Below are 17,866 nucleotides of genomic sequence, written 5' to 3'. Positions count from 1 at the left end.
ACAACCTCCTCCAACTTACTATGAGCAAGAGCCATTCCAAGGTGCATACCAAGACAATGGATATGGTGGACTGATGCACAGAAACTTGTCTCTCAACAAATCTCCCTCGGCAAGTATACCGAATTGTCGTCAAGTAAAAACTCACAATAGAGTGAGGTCGAATCCCACAGGGATTGATTGGTCAAGCAACTTTAATTAGAGAAATGTTCTAGTTGATCTAAGTAGAATTTGAGTTGAGAATTGCAGGAAATTAAATGGCGGGAAAGTAAATAGCAGAAAATATAAATGCTGGAAATAAAGAGCAAAATGTAAATGGCGGAAAGTAAATTGCAGAATCGTAAATGGGGAATTGGGAATATGAGCATAAAAGTAAATGGAAAATGATAAAGAGAATGGGTAAGATCAGAAATGGGGAGTTCATTGGGCTCAGGAGGTGTTGTATTCTCCGGATCAAGTTCATTTTCATCTCTTCCTCAATCAATGCATTCATTGATCTCCTTGGCAATCTTAAGTGATTGAATTCCAATTCCTTGGTGATTCAATCTCTCAAATCTTGATCAATAGCCAATTCCTTGGTCTAATTGCTCATGAGAAGAGATGAAGTATGGTCATTGATTATACCACATGTATTTTCAAATCAAAGTATTGGGAGAATTATATGTCACTATATCCGTCCAAACCCCAATTTGGTCCAACATGAGAAAGCATTTCTAGCATGATCTCTTCATTCCTCTTCCAAGGTTCTGAAGAGATCCAAATATAAGTAGCTTCTTTTCCAAGACAACTACCCAATTGGATGAAGATTGAAAGCTTTCTATTAAAATCAAGAGAAAAGAAAGAAGAAGAATAATGAAAACTATTATTGATCCATCAAATTACAACAGAGCTCCCTAACCCAATGAAAGGGGTTTAGTTGTTCGTAGCTCTGGGAATGGAAAGCAAAGATGGAAAATACATTCTGAAAGTAAAACTAGAAGTTGCAGAGAAAGTAAAATTATACAGAGAGTAGTTCTCTCAATGCCCAAAGCTCTCTCTCTAGTTCAAAACTACTCCTATATATACTACTCTTCTAATCTTCTAGTTGGCTCTTCAAGTCTTGGATATGGGCCTTTGGATCTTTGAGTTGAAGCAGTTATCATCTTCAGTGGGCTTAGCTTTGCTTGCATAAAAAGTGTGAGTTAGGCATGGACGTTAGTTAGGGCGTTAGTGGTGTTAACGTTAAGTGAAAATGTGGGTTTGAGAACGTTAGTGACGATCACCTTTTTCACTAGCGTTCCTAACCCAAAATGGTCCACATTAACTTCAACGTTAGTGGCACTAACGTGACCACTAACGTTGCCTCTTGGTCCTTCGCAAACGTTATTGGCATTCACCTTTTCCAACAACGTTTGCTTGTTGCCCTTCCTCCCTACGTTAGAGTCCACGTTAGTGTAGCTAACGTGACTTTTAACGTGGGCATGCCTCAGTTTCGAGAGCGTTAGTGACACTTACCTTTGTCACTAATGCTCCAAACGCCCCTTTCCCACGTTAGTGCCTCACGTTAATATAATTAACGTGGCCACTAACGTGATGGTGATTGCCATCTCCAACGTTAGTGACAAAGGTGAGTGTCACTAACGTTGGCTCATCATTTCTTTCTTCCATGTTAGCTTTCACGTTAATGTAATTAACGTGGCAACTAACGTGGCTAATAGTGGCTTGGTCCAACGTTAGTGACAAAGGTGAGTGTCACTAACGTTGGCTCTTCCTTGCTCCTCCCACGTTAGAGTTCACGTTAATGTAGTTAACGTAACTCTTAACGTGGCCAATTGTACCTTTTGAAACGTTAGTGGTATTCACTTTTACCACTAACGTTGGGGCTTTCTTTTTTCTCCACGTTAGCTTCCACGTTAATGTAGTTAACGTGGACACTAACATGGGCTATGATGGCTCACGAAGGCATTATTGGTGTTCACTTTTCTTATTAACGTTGCAAGCTGGCCTCCATTCCACGTTAATGGTCACGTTAGTTAGACTAATGTGGCTATTAACGTGGCATCTTCCTTGCTTCCTTTGTCCTGAAATCAAGCTAGTAAAGTGCATCAAAGCTAGGTTCTAACTCATGAGATCATGCATCATCCATTTTATCATTCAATTCATGCATAATTCTCATAAAATCATGTAAAATTCACAATGTTTGCTTGAATCAAGATGTAAGTGATTATCTACACAAAACTTGCTTATTAACTAAGAAAATGCATGAAACTACCCTAAAACAGTAAAGAAAAGGTTAGTGAAACTGGCCAAAATGCCCTAGCATCACAACACCAAACTTAAATCTTGCTTGTCTCTATGCAAGTACTGAAACATGAGAATGATGAATGAAATGACAAGAGAAATGAGTCATTATTTTGGAAGTCATGTCCTTGGTTTTATAGGGTTTCATGCATAGCAACTTAGGTTCATTCCTTCACTGGCTTTCAGACCTTTATCATGCCCTGGAATACTCACTTGATTGCACCCTATGAGACTTTTATTCATTGATCCCTGTGTCTTTTCAAGGTGTAATTGTGTTCTTAGACTAGGTGCTTTGTGAGGGGGTGACTCTTTAAGATAAGCTTTCAGCCAGCACTCTCGGACCAGTTGGTCCAAGGTGCTGGGTGTTAAGACACCCCTAAGGACTTACTCCCTCAAGTCTCTTTCCCCCATACATACACACCACAGGCACATAGTTTGTTATTTTCTTACTTGAGACCTTGGTGTCCAGCACCTCTTTGGGTTACTAAGTGTTCTGTAGCAAAGGTTACTCTTGATAGTAGACTTTCAGCTGATAATCCCGGGTTAGTTAACCCAAGTTACCAAGTGATAAGGCACCCCTGAGAGCTTATTCATCCAAGCATATCCTTTACACAGGAGCACCACAAACACATGCCTTAAGATTTAACCCTTGGTGCCTAGCCTTATTTCTTACTCTTTTTCTTTGTTTCTCAACTTTCATTTTTCTTTCTCTTTTTCTTATTAGGATCTTGTTATTTAGCTAGTCTCATGGGGTTTGTTTCAAGCATATGATTCAGGACAGATAGTTACCTTCCTACCTTGTTGGTGAACCAACTTAGCTAAGTAATTACTACACCACAAGCTTAAGAACTTACTCCACAAATTAAACCTCACTCTGGTCTTTCATAACATCTCTTGTTATTTGACTTAAAGGACAAGCATACAAGTGAGCAAGGTGAAAATGCAGCAGTGACATTAGACTAGCAAGCATAGACCTAAGCAAAGAAAACAATCATTAAATTCTAGTGAATTAATCTGAAGAGTAGCTATTAATCAAGGGTACATTCAGACTTCCAATTTGAGCACTCCAAGCATATGGAATCGAGTAACAATACAACCTTTTGGTGGTGACTTCTAGCTATCCCTTCATTGTCATCATCCATAGCTTCTGCATCCTTCTTCGCCTCCTTGGATGATGGTGCACTGTTTTCCAGAAGATTGATTGAATTCCTGCAAAGTTGTTGGAAGTTGCTTGTTCCCAAAGCACTTGAGAAATAGTTAGCATGCATGTATGCTTGTGAAATTCTGAACTTAATTTAGTGTGTGAACACCAAACTTAGTTCCTTGCCTAATACGCATATTGAATACATGCAAAGAACCTCATGTGCTGTTATTAACAAAATGGCTATGAACTAGAAACTAAACTAAGGTTAAGTGGTTTCCTTGATTGGTTGGGGCTAGCAACTTGCCATTGAAGAAGTGTAGTGTGATTCTAACTAAAATCTTTGGTGGAACACCAAACTTAGAATTACACATTCACTTTTGGATTGTTTTGGTGTGCAATACCAAACTTAGCTCCTCACAATACAGGGGAAACTACTTGTAACTTTTATTGAAATGATCATGAAAAGGAAACTACCTTAGGTTGGGTTGCCTCCCAATGAAGTGCTCTTTTAGCGTCCCTAGCTCAACGATTCCTCCATTAATTGAGATGATACTTCATTTTGGGGTTTTCCCCCATGTTGCCCATGTAGTGCTTGAGCCTTTGTCCGTTCACAGTGAAAGTCCTCTTTGAACTTTCCTCCATGATTTCTATGTGTCCATATGGCGAGACCTTTGTGACAAGAAAGGGTCCTGACCATCTTGATTTGAGTTTTCCTGGGAAAAGTCTCAATTTGGAGTTGTAGAGGAGTACTTGCTGTCCTTTTTCGAAGCTCCTGGGTGTCATTGAGGACTTTGCTGGCATAGTATAGCACATGGACCAAGTTATCTTTCCTCTGTCCTAACACTGCCCCAACTGCAAAATCAGATGCATCACACATAAGTTCAAATGGTAAGTTCCAATCAGGTGGGGAAATGATAGGGGCAGAGGACAGCCTCTTTTTCAAGTTTTCGAATGCTAGCATGCATTTTTCATCAAAGACAAATGGTGTATCAGATACAAGGAGATTGCTTAAGGGTTTGGCTATCTTTGAAAAATCTTTGATAAATCTTCTGTAAAAACCAGCATGCCCTAAAAAGCTCCTAATTGCCTTGACATCACTTGGTGGGGGTAGTTTTTCAATGAGTTCCACCTTAGCTCTGTCTACCTCAATGCCTTGGTTAGAAACCTTATGGCCAAGAACTATTCCTCCTGTCACCATAAAGTGACATTTTTCCCAATTCAAGACCAGATTGGTTTCTTGACATCTTTTTAGTACCAGGGCGAGGTGATTTAGGCAATTAGGAAAGGAATCCCCGAATACTGAAAAGTCATCCATAAAGACTTTAATGAATTTTTCTATCATATCTGAGAAGATAGAAAGCATGCAGCGTTGAAACGTTGCAGGAGCATTACATAGCCCAAATGGCATGCGCCTGTATGCAAACACTCCATATGGGCAAGTAAATGACGTTTTCTCCTGGTCTCTCGGATCAACCACTATTTGATTATATCCTAAGTAATCATCTAGAAAATAGTAATATGCGTGTCCTGCAAGTCTTTCCAACATCTGATCCATGAAGGAAAGTGGGAAGTGATCTTTTCTTATAGCTTCATTGAGTTTTCTGTAGTCAATGCACATCCTCCATCCTGTGACCGTTCTTGTAGGAATGAGTTCGTTCCTCTCATTGGGTACTACAGTGATTCCTCCTTTCTTGGGGTCCATTTGGACGGGGCTGACCTATGGGCTATCCGAAATTGGGTAGATTACCCCTCCTTGCCAAAGCTTCATGACTTCCTTCTGTACCACTTCTTTCATGACTGGATTTAGCCTCCTTTGGGCTGGATGGATGGTTTGGCATCATCTTCCAGCAGTATCTTATGCATGCATATGGCCGAACTGATTCCCTTCAAGTCAGCGAGGGTCCATCCAATGGCATCCTTATGCTTTTGCAATACTTGGAGTAGTTCATCCTCTTGATCTTGGCTAAGGGCTGAGTTTATGATCACTGGGTAACTTTCATTCTCTCCTAAATATGCATATTTGAGAGTGGGTGGCAGTGCGTTGAGTTCGAGTTTAGGTGCTTCTTTTCTTTCATTCTCCTCCTCTGGTGCACCCTGAACATGAATCTCCGCTATTGCAGCCTCTTTGCTAGATGCCGATTCCTCTTCTGTTAACCCTTCAAGTTCTTCTTCTTCAAAAATCTCTTGTACTGCATCTTCCAGTGAATCCAACCTCATACATTCTCCCAGTGGTTCTTGTGGGTAGCTCATGGCCTTGAACACATTGAATGTCATCTTCTCATTGTGTAATCTCAGGGTAAGTTCACCTTTTTGGATATCAATGATAGCTCTAACAGTGGCCAAAAATGGTCTTCCCAGGATGATGGAGGCCTTGGCTTCTTCCTTCATGTCCAACACTACAAAGTCTGCTGGGAAGATAAACTCTCCTACCTTCACCAACAAGTCTTCTACTATGCCGTGAGGAAACTTGAATGATCGGTTTGCCAGTTATAGGGCCATTTTTGTTGGCTTGGCCTCCTCAATCCTCATTTTTCTCATCATAGCTACTGACATCAGATTTATGCTGGCTCCTAAATCACATAGGGCCTTCTCCATTGTGATTTCCCCTATAATGCAAGGAATCTGGAAGCTTCCAGGATCCTTCAATTTCTGGGGTAGTTTGTGCTGAATGATGGCACTACATTCTTCAGTTAGTATCACAGTCTCGTTGTTCTTCCAGCTTCTCTTCTTGGTCATTAATTCCTTTAAAAATTTGGCATAGAGCGGCATTTGCTCTATTGCTTCAGCAAAGGGTATGTTGATTTGTAGTTTTTTGAAGATGTCCAAAAACCTTAAGAATTGGTTGTCATCCCCCTTCTTTTTCAATTGTTGAGGGTATGGAGCTTTTGGGACGTCTGGCTTCAGGATTTCTCCTTTTTGCTGTGAACTGGGAGTGGGAATTTGGACTTCATCTCGTTCCTCTTCCCCTTCATTTGAGTTCTTCTCTTGTGGTTTCTTGGAAGTTTCCTTCAATTTCTTCCCACTTCTGAGGGTGATAGCCTGACATTCCTCCCTTGGGTTTGGATCGGTGTTGCTGCACAGGTTATGGCTGGGAATTTGCTTAAATAGGTAGCCAATTTGTGTCTCAAGTTTCTTGATGGCAGCATCTTGATTCTGCATATTGGACCGCACTTCCTCTCAGAACATTTTACTGTCTTGAACTTCTTTGTATATACGTTCAAGTAGAGCCTCAATCCTTGAGAGTCTATCTTCGGATGATGGTGAGTTGAGATTGGAGGGGTGAGAAGGGCCATTTTAGTTTTGATATGGATGTTGAGAGGTGTTGTTAGGTGGGTGCTGATATGATCTCTGTGTGGAATGTTGGTGAGCTGCATTGTTGTTGGGGTTGTGACGTCTCTGATCTTGGCCTTGATCTTGTTGATTTCCCCACCCAAAGTTTGGGTGGTTCCTCCAACTAGGATTATAAGTTTTGGAGTATGGATCATGGTTTTGCCTAGGTGAGTTTCCAATGTAGTTGGCTTGTTCCTGATCACCCTCTGCCTCTGCATTCACTCCTTCTTGGGTTGCTGATGAGGTGGTGATTGCTACTATTTGGTTCCTCTCCATCTTCTTGGTAAGGTCAGCCAACTGCTTGGTGATCATCTTGTTCTGAGCCAGCAATGTATCCACGTTGTTTAGCTCTATTACTCCTCTAGTGTTGCCTCTTTCAGAAGCATAGAAGTAGTCATTCTCTGCTACAGTCTCAATGACATCTATGGCTTCTTCAATGGTCTTCTTCTTGTTCAGAGATCCCCCAGATGAGTGGTCTACTGCCTTTTTTGATTCGTAAGAAAGACCCTCAAAGAAGATGTGTAACTGCACCCATTCATTGAACATATCTGGCGGGCACCTTCTTGTCAAGTCCTTAAACCTCTCCCATGCTTCATATAGAGTTTCACCATCTTGTTGCCTGAAGGTTTGTACCTCAGATCTTAACCTGTTGATCCTTTGAGGAGGATAGAATCTTGCCAAGAATTTGTTCACCACATCTTTCCAGGTTGTTAAACTCTCCTTCGGGAAGGATTCCAGCCATTTAAATGCTTTGTCCTTGAGTGAAAAAGGAAACAGAAGCAGTCTATAGGTGTCAGGATGAACACCATTAGACTTCACAGTATCACATATCCTCAGGAAGGTGGTTAGATGTTGATTGGGATCTTCTTGGACACTTCCTCCGAATGAACAGTTGTTCTGAACAAGGGTGATGAGCTGTGGCTTTAGTTCAAAGTTATTGACATGTATGGTTGGCTTTTGGATGCTACTTCCACAGTTTCCTAGGTTTAGATTTATGTAAGAGCCCAGAACTCTTCTCTCTTGTCCCGCATGATGTACTGGACCTTCTCTGCCATGGTTGTGAGCCTCTTCTTCATGATGGTTTTCCATATTCTCATCCATGTTTGGTTCAAAATACTCCTCTTCTTTCTCAGCACCAACGACTCTCTTTCCTCTTGCTTCCCTCCTTAGTCTAAGGAAGGTCCTCTCAGGTTCAGAATCAAAGGAAGTTGAAGCCCCGCTTCTTCTACCTGTTATACAACCAACAGAGCAAAAGCAAGAGAGAAAATAAATGCAGAAAGTACTCTTGTTAAAACTGCTGTTAGTGTGAGTGATGCAATATATCAAACAGTTAGTGATTCAGTGAACTGAATTAAAAAAAAATAAAGATAACACCACAAACGGGTAAGAGGTAAAGGGAAGAAAATAACTAAAACTGAAAGTAAATCACTCAAACAGAAATTAAATCAAACAAAAGAAAAATGCTCAATCTAGTTATCCACCAATTTAATCATTGTTGATACAAAATCAATCTCCGGCAACGGCGCCATAAACTTGATGCACGGAAACTTGTCTCTTAACAAATCTCCCTCGGCAAGTATACCGAATTGTCGTCAAGTAAAAACTCACAATAGAGTGAGGTCGAATCCCACAGGGATTGATTGGTCAAGCAACTTTAATTAGAGAAATGTTCTAGTTGAGCTAAGCAGAATTTGAGTTGAGAATTGCAGGAAATTAAATGGCGGGAAAGTAAATAGCAGAAAATGTAAATGCGGGAAATAAAGAGCAAAATGTAAATGGCGGAAAGTAAATTGCAGAATTGTAAATGGGAAATTGGGAATATGAGCATAAAAGTAAATGGCAAATGATAAAGAGAATGGGTAAGATCAGAAATGGGGAGTTCATTGGGCTCAGGAGGTGTTGTATTCTCCGGATCAAGTTCATTTTCATCTCTTCCTCAATCAATGCATTCATTGATCTCCTTGGCAATCTTAAGTGATTGAATTCCAATTCCTTAGTGATTCAATCTCTCAAATCTTGATCAATAACCAATTCCTTGGTCTAATTGCTCATGAGAAGAGATGAAGTATGGTCACTGATTATACCACATATATTTCCAAATCAAAGTATTGGGAGAATTATATATCACTATATCCGTCCAAACCCCAATTTTGTCCAACATGAGAAAGCATTTCTAGCATGATCTCTTCATTCCTCTTCCAAGGTTCTAAAGAGATCCAAGTATGAGTAGCTTCTTTTTCAAGACAACTACCCAATTGGATGAAGATTGAAAGCTTTCTAGTAAAATCAAGAGAAAAGAAAGAAGAAGAATAATGAAAACTATTATTGATCCATCAAATTACAACAGTGCTCCCTAACCCAATGAAAGGGGTTTAGTTGTTCATAGCTCTGGGAATGGAAAGCAAAGATGGAAAATATATTCTGAAAGTAAAACTAGAAATTGCAGAGAAAGTAAAATTATACAGAGAGTAGTTCTCTCAATGCCCAAAGCTCTCTCTAGTTCAAAACTACTCCTATATATACTACTCTTCTGATCTTCTAGTTGGCTCTTCAAGTCTTGGATATGGGCCTTTGGATCTTTGAGTTGAAGTAGTTATCATCTTCAGTGGGCTTAGCTTTGCTTGCAGAAAAAGTGTGAGTTAGGCATGGACGTTAGTTAGGGCGTTAGTGGTGTTAACGTTAAGTGAAAATGTGGGTTCGAGAATGTTAGTGACGATTACCTTTTTCACTAACGTTCCTAACCCAAAATGGTCCACATTAAATTCAACGTTAGTGACACTAATGTGACCACTAACGTTGCCTCTTGGTCCTTCGCAAACGTTATTGCCATTCACCTTTTTCAATAACATTTGCTTGTTGCCCTTCCTCCCTACGTTAGAGTCCACGTTAGTGTAGCTAACGTGACTTTTAACATGGGCATGCCTCAACTTCGAGAGTATTAGTGACACTTACCTTTGTTACTAACACTCCAAACGCCCCTTTTCCACGTTAGTGCCTCACGTTAATATAATTAATGTGGCCACTAACGTGATAGTGATTGCCATCTCCAACGTTAGTGACAAAGGTGAGTGTCACTAACGTTGGCTCATCATTTCTTTCTTCCACGTTAGCTTCCACATTGATGTAATTAACGTGGCAACTAACGTGGCTAATAGTGGCTTGGTCCAACGTTAGTAACAAAGGTGAGTGTCACTAACGTTGGCTCTTCCTTGCTCCTCCCACGTTAGAGTTCACGTTAATGTAGTTAACGTAACTCTTAACGTGGCCAATTGTACCTTTTGGAACGTTAGTGGTGTTCACTTTTACCACTAACGTTGGGGCTTTCTTTTTTCTCCACGTTAGCTTCCACGTTAATGTAGTTAACGTGGACACTAACGTGGGCTATGATGGCTCACGAAGGCGTTATTGGTGTTCACTTTTCTTATTAACGTTGCAAGCTAGCCTCCATTCCACGTTAATGGTCACGTTAGTTAGACTAACTTGGCTATTAACGTGGCATCTTCCTTGCTTCCTTTGTCCTAAAATCAAGCTAGTAAAGTGCATCAAAGCTAGGTTCTAACTCATGAGATCATGCATCATCCATTTTACCATTCAATTCATGCATAATTCTCATAAAATCATGTAAAATTCACAATGTTTGCTTGAATGAAAATGTAAGTGATTATCTACCCAAAACTTGCTTATTAACTAAGAAAATGCATGAAACTACCCTAAAATAGTAAAGAAAAGGTCAGTGAAGCTGCCCAAAATGTCCTGGCATCATGGACCCCTTGTAGTTACTAACAAGCCCCACCATATGCCTATGAACCCGCTCCTCAACACAGTTTTGAACCACTATATTCACAAGCCCCGTTTTACCAAACACCTCCATATGATTCTAATCCTTACCCACTACACCAACTACCTTATGAGCCATATGAATGATACATAGAGACACCCTAATTCTAACCTAATTACTCCCAAGAACCACCACCTCCATATACACCACCTCCAATGTATGGGAGCTTTCAACCACAATATGATCCTAATTACATTAGCCAAGCGGAATAAGAGCCATAGGATCATTTTAAAGAAGCAATAGATCGACTTCAAGCAACCATCCATCAAATGAAGTGAGAGAAAAGCCGAAAAGAACACGAAGCTCTCATGGCTAACATATCTCAACTTGAGAACAAGGGATTGAGGTGTGTTATGCAACAAGTGAAAAAGATGGAGAGTGTTGAACTGCCATATCCTTCTCATGATGAATCACCATCTTATCATGAACCTTTCCTCCAAAGCAATGAACCCTCATATCCACCCTAATCCCTAATGGATGACACTCTAAGTGTTCTTCTTCAAGAGCAAAGAGAGATACAAAGGACAACACTAGAGTTTGTAGCTACCTTGACTGAGGTAGTAGGTAATTTAGCCTCTCTGCACTTTGACACTCAAAGTACTCCCATGGCTACATGTGGAGAATCAATAGAAGAGCGTAGCATGAAAGAGACACTAGAAACTCTGGTGGAAAGTGAGAAATGTGACTTTCTATTGGAACAATTGGGGGAAGCCATAATAGTTGAAGAAGAAGAAGTGGCTGAAGACTTAGGAGATGCTGAACCTCCGTGGGAATCTGGAGTTATAGAGTATTCCTCCAAGAAGCTTGAAATCGATGTTGAAGAGGCTACTGTACAACCTCCAATGCATATTCCATATGAAGAATTGGATGGGATAGATCAAGAGCCAAGTTCCCTTGGTGAGGATGATCATGAACCAAGTCTTCCTAGTGATGAATCTACATCCACAAGTGAAATCCTTGAGTTTGAAGAACCTTCTCCTGATGAAATTAAAAGCAACATTGAGGTAGATTTCTCTCAACCTCATATCTATGATTTGAATGATAGAGAAGAGTTGGATGAATCCGGTGAGGAAGTTGAAGGTAAAGAATCTTTTCAAAAGGTGGAAGTCCTTCGGCAAGGTTGGAAGGGAGTTGAATATGCTTTGTCAAGGTTGTTGGAGACTTCTCTACCTAGGTGGCCATCTACCCCTTCATTTGAGTGGGTAAAACTTATCTCTATTCGCCTTACTATCCCACTTGAGTATGGTATTCTTGAAACAGATGCCCAACTTAGGAGGCTTTGTGGAATTAAGCGTAAGAGAATGATGTTTAGTGGTTGGAGTTGCAAATCAAGACTCATTAAGGTTGATATTTCAAGAGTTAGACTAGTGATAATTTGGTTGGATCTAAGAGAGGAGTTTGTTACATCATTGAGAATTCGGATTACTTGCCACCCAGTCGGAGCAATGATGATCAACGTAAAGACCGGTGTAGAAACAAGATTTGGGATCCCGGCATACAAGAGGATCAATTTTGGGAGCTCAAAACTTGTGAAGAATTTTATCAAGGCTTGGTGAATTCACTTGGGCATGTTGGAGCTTATTAGAAGACCAAGCGTTGGTGAAAGTTTCAAGATGAGTTCAAGCACAAGCCACCATGACAAGGAGCTCACCAAATGTCCAACTTAAGAACTTTAACTAAGAGTGCTAGGTGGAAAACACCCCACCATGGTAAATTCTTTCCAATTTTCCTTTTTGTTTATATTAGTATTAAGTTAAATTTTCATTTTAGTTATGTTTATTTCGTTTAATTTATGGTTTAGTTGTTTAATAATTTCTGGCGTTGTTATATTTTTTCAAAAAAATAAAGCCTCTAATGCGTAAGCGTCAATGACGCGCACGAGTCATATGCAGGTTCGCTCTCAATTGAAATGAACAGAGAGTTATGCGGGAACTGTGTGGGAGGGGTGCCTGGCGCACAAGCCACCCCACGCATATGCGTGACCCACGCGTACGCGTCACCTGCAATTTTACCAATCCACGCGTAAGCGTCAGCGACGCGTACGCGTGGTATAAAAATTGGCGTAAATTGGTGATTGAACAGAGAGTTGGGCTGCCACTGTGCTAGACGCGTGCCTTTAGCACGCGAGTAGTCACGCGCACGCGTGACCGATGCTCATGTGTCAGTGTTCATTTTGGGCCATCCACACGTACGCGTGGATGATGCTTACGCGTCGCATGGCTGTTTCAGTTTTCACGGGTATGCGTGATATATGCGCCCGCGTTGCATCCGCTTCCTATTTTCCATTCTTCTTCTTTCTTCTCTCCTTTCTTATTCTTTCCTCTTTCCTTTCTTCTTCCTTTTCTTCTTCCTTTGTTACTTCCTTCTTTTCTCACTTTTCAAAATTTTACTCATTTTTATTCTCTATCTTTTCTTCTACTTATTGCATTTCCGTACTTTAATTCATTGCATTTTAACTTTATGCATGCTTTTATTTTCTTTTCTAAGTTTATTATTTTTCCTATTGTGTTAAATGTTCTTCTTCAACTGTTGCATCTTTTCTTGCCTTATTTTGGTGCTTAGTGAGTTGTTTTCTATTGTTGGGTATATTATTTATCGGTCAGTGCTAATTTTTTATGACATTTGTATTCCTTGCGCATTGATATGACCTTGTATTGTCTTTCATGACCCACTCTCTCTCCCCCTCATTGTTATAATTCTTGAACTATTGATATGCTATTTGCCTATATTGCTTTCTCACTTGTATGTGTAGCTACCATGTAGTAGAGAACCTCATTATTATTTGGCATTAGCCCACCCATATTTTATTTATTTGCATACCTTTGTTGTGGGTTATTCTTCTTCCTTTTTCTCTTCTTTCAGGATGGCTACCGAGAAGGAAAAGGAAAAGCTTCTCAATGGGACAATAGAGAAGTTCATCTGCACAATCTTTGGAGAAAAGCATCAGTTGTAGCCACTCGTCCACTTGCACATCTTTGCATGCACCGAGGACGGTGCAATCTTTAAGTGCGGGGAGGTTGATACCGACTTCTGTGGGTTAGTTACCTTCTTTTCAACACCAATTATTAGTTTTCCTTGTAGTTAGTTATTGCATTGCATGTGTAGTTAATTGTTTGCATTTATGTATTACTTGGTTGAAGTGATGAATCCTTTTCCAAGATACTATTTTATAGCATTTCACTAATTTGAATTAAAATTTTTATTAAACTTGTTTGAAGAAATTTATATTGAAACATGGTTTAGGACTCGAACACACAAAACCAGTGAGATTTTGAGCCTATTTGATTGGTTGCATTTTATCAACCAATATATTTTGTTTTGTTGTGTGTTGTTCTCTCTAAAATTGTGATCTCTATCTTGCTTAAATCTATATTTCTATTGTCTGATGTATGCATGCACTTATATGATTGAGGCCTTGTTTCACTGAGCTTACATACCCATATGGCCTTAGCCTTGTCATTATCCTTTGCAAACCAATGTTGAGCCTTTTTAACCCCATTTGTTCTTTACTTTAGCACATCATTAACTTTAAGCGAAAAATAATAATGTCCTTAATTTGAATCCTCGGTTAGCTTAGACTAGTGAGAGTGCCCATGAATTTAGTGTGGGGAAATTGGATTTGGCAATATTTGGTTTGAGAATTGGGTGTTGTATATTTTTGTAAAAATGTGAAAAAAAAATGTTGAGGACATGTTCATGCATTCAATACCTTGGTCATATGCATTGAGAATAATAAAAGAAAAGAAAAATAAAAAAAAGAGAGAAAAAAACAAGAGAAGAAAAAGATCAAATAATGAAAAGGGGACAAAATGCCTAAAAGTAAGTGGTGATAGCAATGCATATGTACTGTACTAAAAAATTGGCATGCATGAATATATGGTAAACATAGTTAATAGATAGTTAGGTTTTGTATTTTGATTACATGAATTGTCTTAGGTTAGATGGGAAGTTTAGGTTAATCAGGGATTCAGATTTCAGTCCACTTGACCAAATACAATCCTACCTTGGTCCTAACCCCATTACAACCCCTAAAAGACCTCTTGATATGCTCATGCATTAAATTTTTGTTGATTGGTAGAAGAAGGGCAAGTCTTAGAAAGCAAGGTTAGTAGAGAATTGAGAGAATTGAACCTTAAACACTTGAGTGATTAGAGTGTATACACTACCGGTGAGGGTTCGATGCTCGATTCTTTGTTCCCGGCTTTCACGAGCTTTCTTCTTGCATGTTTACTTGCACTTTATTTTGTGATTTAAATTAGTGGAATCCCATTCATATTTGTTCTTGGAGAATTTGATTTACTTTTAACCAAGTACGTAAAAGCATTTTGCATTTAGTTGCATTCATATGGATAGGTTGCATTTCATAATTTGTACCATTCTTGTTCACTCTTTTGGTTCTCTTGAGCATAGCATGAGGACATGCTAATGTTTAAGTGTGGGGAGATTTGATGCACCATTATTTCATGGTACATTTTAGGCTGAATTGAGTGGATTTTATCCATTATTCTCACACTTATGCATATAAATTGCATATTTTATATTTTCCTTCCCAAATTTGTACTATGATTGAAAATATATTTCTTTGGCCTTAAAATTGCTAATTATTAATCCACTCTTATTACCATTCGATCCCGTGATATGTGTGTTAAGTGTTTTCAGGTTTTTCAGGGCAGGAATGGCTTAGAGGATGGAAATGAAGCATGCAAAAGTAGAAGGAACACAAGAAATTGGAGTTTTGAGAAGCTGGCAGCGACGCATACGCGTGGGCGACGCGTACGCATGACCAGCGCATCAGTCAAGCGACGCGTATACGTGGATGATGCGTATGCGTGACTAGGGATTTTTCCAACGATGCATACGCGTGACTGAAGCGTACGCGTGACTGAAGCGTACGCGTGACAGAGCGTCACGTCTTGCATTAAATAGAATCACTATTCCTAGCTGAATTCAAAGAGTTTTGTGAAAGAGTTTTCAAGCTTTAATTCAAATATTAATTTTTTTAATTATAATAAAAGAATTCAAAAGGAATTAGCATATCTTCTGATGCTAGTAATCTAGATGAAGAATGAATAACTCAATCATGAAATAGATCAATGCAAGATTTTAACATAAAATAAACTTAGATTAGTAATTTATAGAAAATATAAACAGAGCTCCTAACTCTTTGACAGAGGATTAGTCACCCATGGAATGAAAGAAAAAACAAGAAAACTGTGCTGAGGAATGGAACGTCCTTCTCTGTGATAAATGTTCACTTATTTATATCCTAATTCTAGAATTCAAATTCAAACTATTCTAATCTCATCTTTTGAAAGAAAAGATAAGATAACTAATTACTGACTTTAATTTCAAATAAAAAATGGGATTGTGGCTCTGCGATTTTGTTGTAGCGCCACGATTTCGTTGTGGCGTTGAGAATCCTAAATAGTAGACGTAGCTAGGTTTTTCGTAGAGAAGAAAAAAATAGGATATATTTTTTGGAGACAAATTGAATGGACGGAATTTAAGTTTTGGGAGGAAACGAGTGTTGGGGAAAACGAGTCAAAAGAGATATGTGAAAGATAAGATGTGAACATGTGAGAATGGACGTGAGAATGGAAAAAACACGGGAAGGATAATTCGATAAAACCACTGTCACGATCAACTACGTATTTGTAGTTGGCAGTTACCAACTATGTATTCCGTTGGTGAAATGGCACGACTTATTGATAAACCACTATTTTATGGTTTATCTTGTGTTTAATTGAGTGGTTTCATCAAGTCTTTACCCACTTATTCATATGAATTGCATGATTTTACAATTCCTTCCTAAGTTTGTTCTATGGTTGAAAACTTGCTTCCTAGAGATCTTTCATTTGTGTATTTTAATTCTCCTTTATACCATTCGATGCCGTGATCTGTGTGTTAAGTGTTTCAGGCTTCATAGGGCAGGAATGGCTTAGGGAATGGAAAAGAAGCTTGCAAAAATGGAAGGAATACAAGAAACTAAGGAGATGACCAACGAGCATCGACACACACGCATGGCTTACACGTGCGCGCGATATGAAGAAATTTGCAGCGACGCGTGCGTGTGCCTGACGCGTACGCATGGATTGGAGTTCTGCAAGATGACGCGTGCGCGTGCTTGACGTGAACGCGTGACACGCCAAAATGACCAGCGACGCGTACGCGTGACATGCGCGATCTGCAGAATTAACAGAATATGCTGAGGACGATTTTGGGCCACGTTTTGACCCAGTTTTCGGCCCAGAAACACAGACTAAAGCTAGGGAACATGCAGAGACTCAAGACACATTCTCATTAGGATAGTTTTTAGTTTTTAGATTTGAATCTAGAGAGAAAATACTCTTCCTCTAGGTTTTCTTTACATTCATAGTTTATTAGTTTTATGCTTTCGCTTTGGATTTGGATATTGAAGAGTCATCACCTGCGTTGAAGTTACTATTCTAGTTTGTTTCCTTATTCCTTTACTTTTTCAATTACTTATTAACCCTGTTCAGATAGGTATGTTACATTTTGGATTTATTAATACAGAGAATTACTTTTTCCTTTAATTAATTTTCAATCCCTATTTTATTTAATTTATTATGTCTCTTTTCTATTCCAAACTCCCAACAATGAAGATGGTATCCATGTCAATGGAGTAGATTTCCTACTTGACATGGGGGTTGATTAAGAGGAGACACTTGAGTTGGAATGCTCAAGTGATTAGTTAAATTGAAAGTTGTTGGCTAATTCTGTATTTATTAATGCTAGACCTTCCCAAGGGAGAGGACTAGGATTTGCGAATAAGAGTTAGCTCAATCACTTGATTTTCCTTTATTTAGTAAGGGTTAACTAAGTGAAAACAACAACCTCTTTATACTACACTTGAGAAAATTCCAACAAGGATAGAACTTCCAATTAATCATTCCCCAATCAAGGCTTTTTAATTAGAATATATAATTTTCTTTTAATTACAATTAATTATTTTCTGTCATTCAACTATCAAAAATCTCTCGAAATTTCCTGATTAATAAATTAGCACCCTTTTTAGCAACTCGTTGGGAGACGACCTGGGACTCATACTCCCAGTATTTTTATTCTAAACTTTTGTGACAACTTTTCTAAATTGATGAGGCAGATCTTAGCAGGTTAAGAACTATACTCACAATATATTCCCTATATTGATTTCTTAATTAGCCGACTTCTACCCTCGCATCAATTTTTGGTGCCGTTGCCAGGGAGTTGCAATTGTGTGCTAAATTGTTAACTAGTATACATATTTTAATTTTCGC

At 39.1% G+C, this 17,866-nt stretch overlaps 1 non-coding gene across 1 annotated transcript; it reads left to right on the top strand.

Moving 5' to 3' along the window:
* Positions 1–7,292: 7,292 nt before the first annotated feature.
* On the top strand, positions 7,293–7,399 carry LOC148564534 (small nucleolar RNA R71). Its single transcript, XR_015885548.1, has one exon. It is a non-coding gene; the product is annotated as a small nucleolar RNA R71 (small nucleolar RNA).
* The last annotated feature ends 10,467 nt before the right edge of the window (positions 7,400–17,866 follow it).

The sequence above is a fragment of the Arachis ipaensis genome, chromosome B5 (assembly GCF_059453495.1).
Source record: "Arachis ipaensis isolate K30076 ecotype BB chromosome B5, ASM5945349v1, whole genome shotgun sequence".
Taxonomy (NCBI): domain Eukaryota; kingdom Viridiplantae; phylum Streptophyta; class Magnoliopsida; order Fabales; family Fabaceae; genus Arachis; species Arachis ipaensis.
Note: the sequence above shows the minus strand (reverse complement) of the source record. Positions and strands in the feature narration are given on the sequence as shown.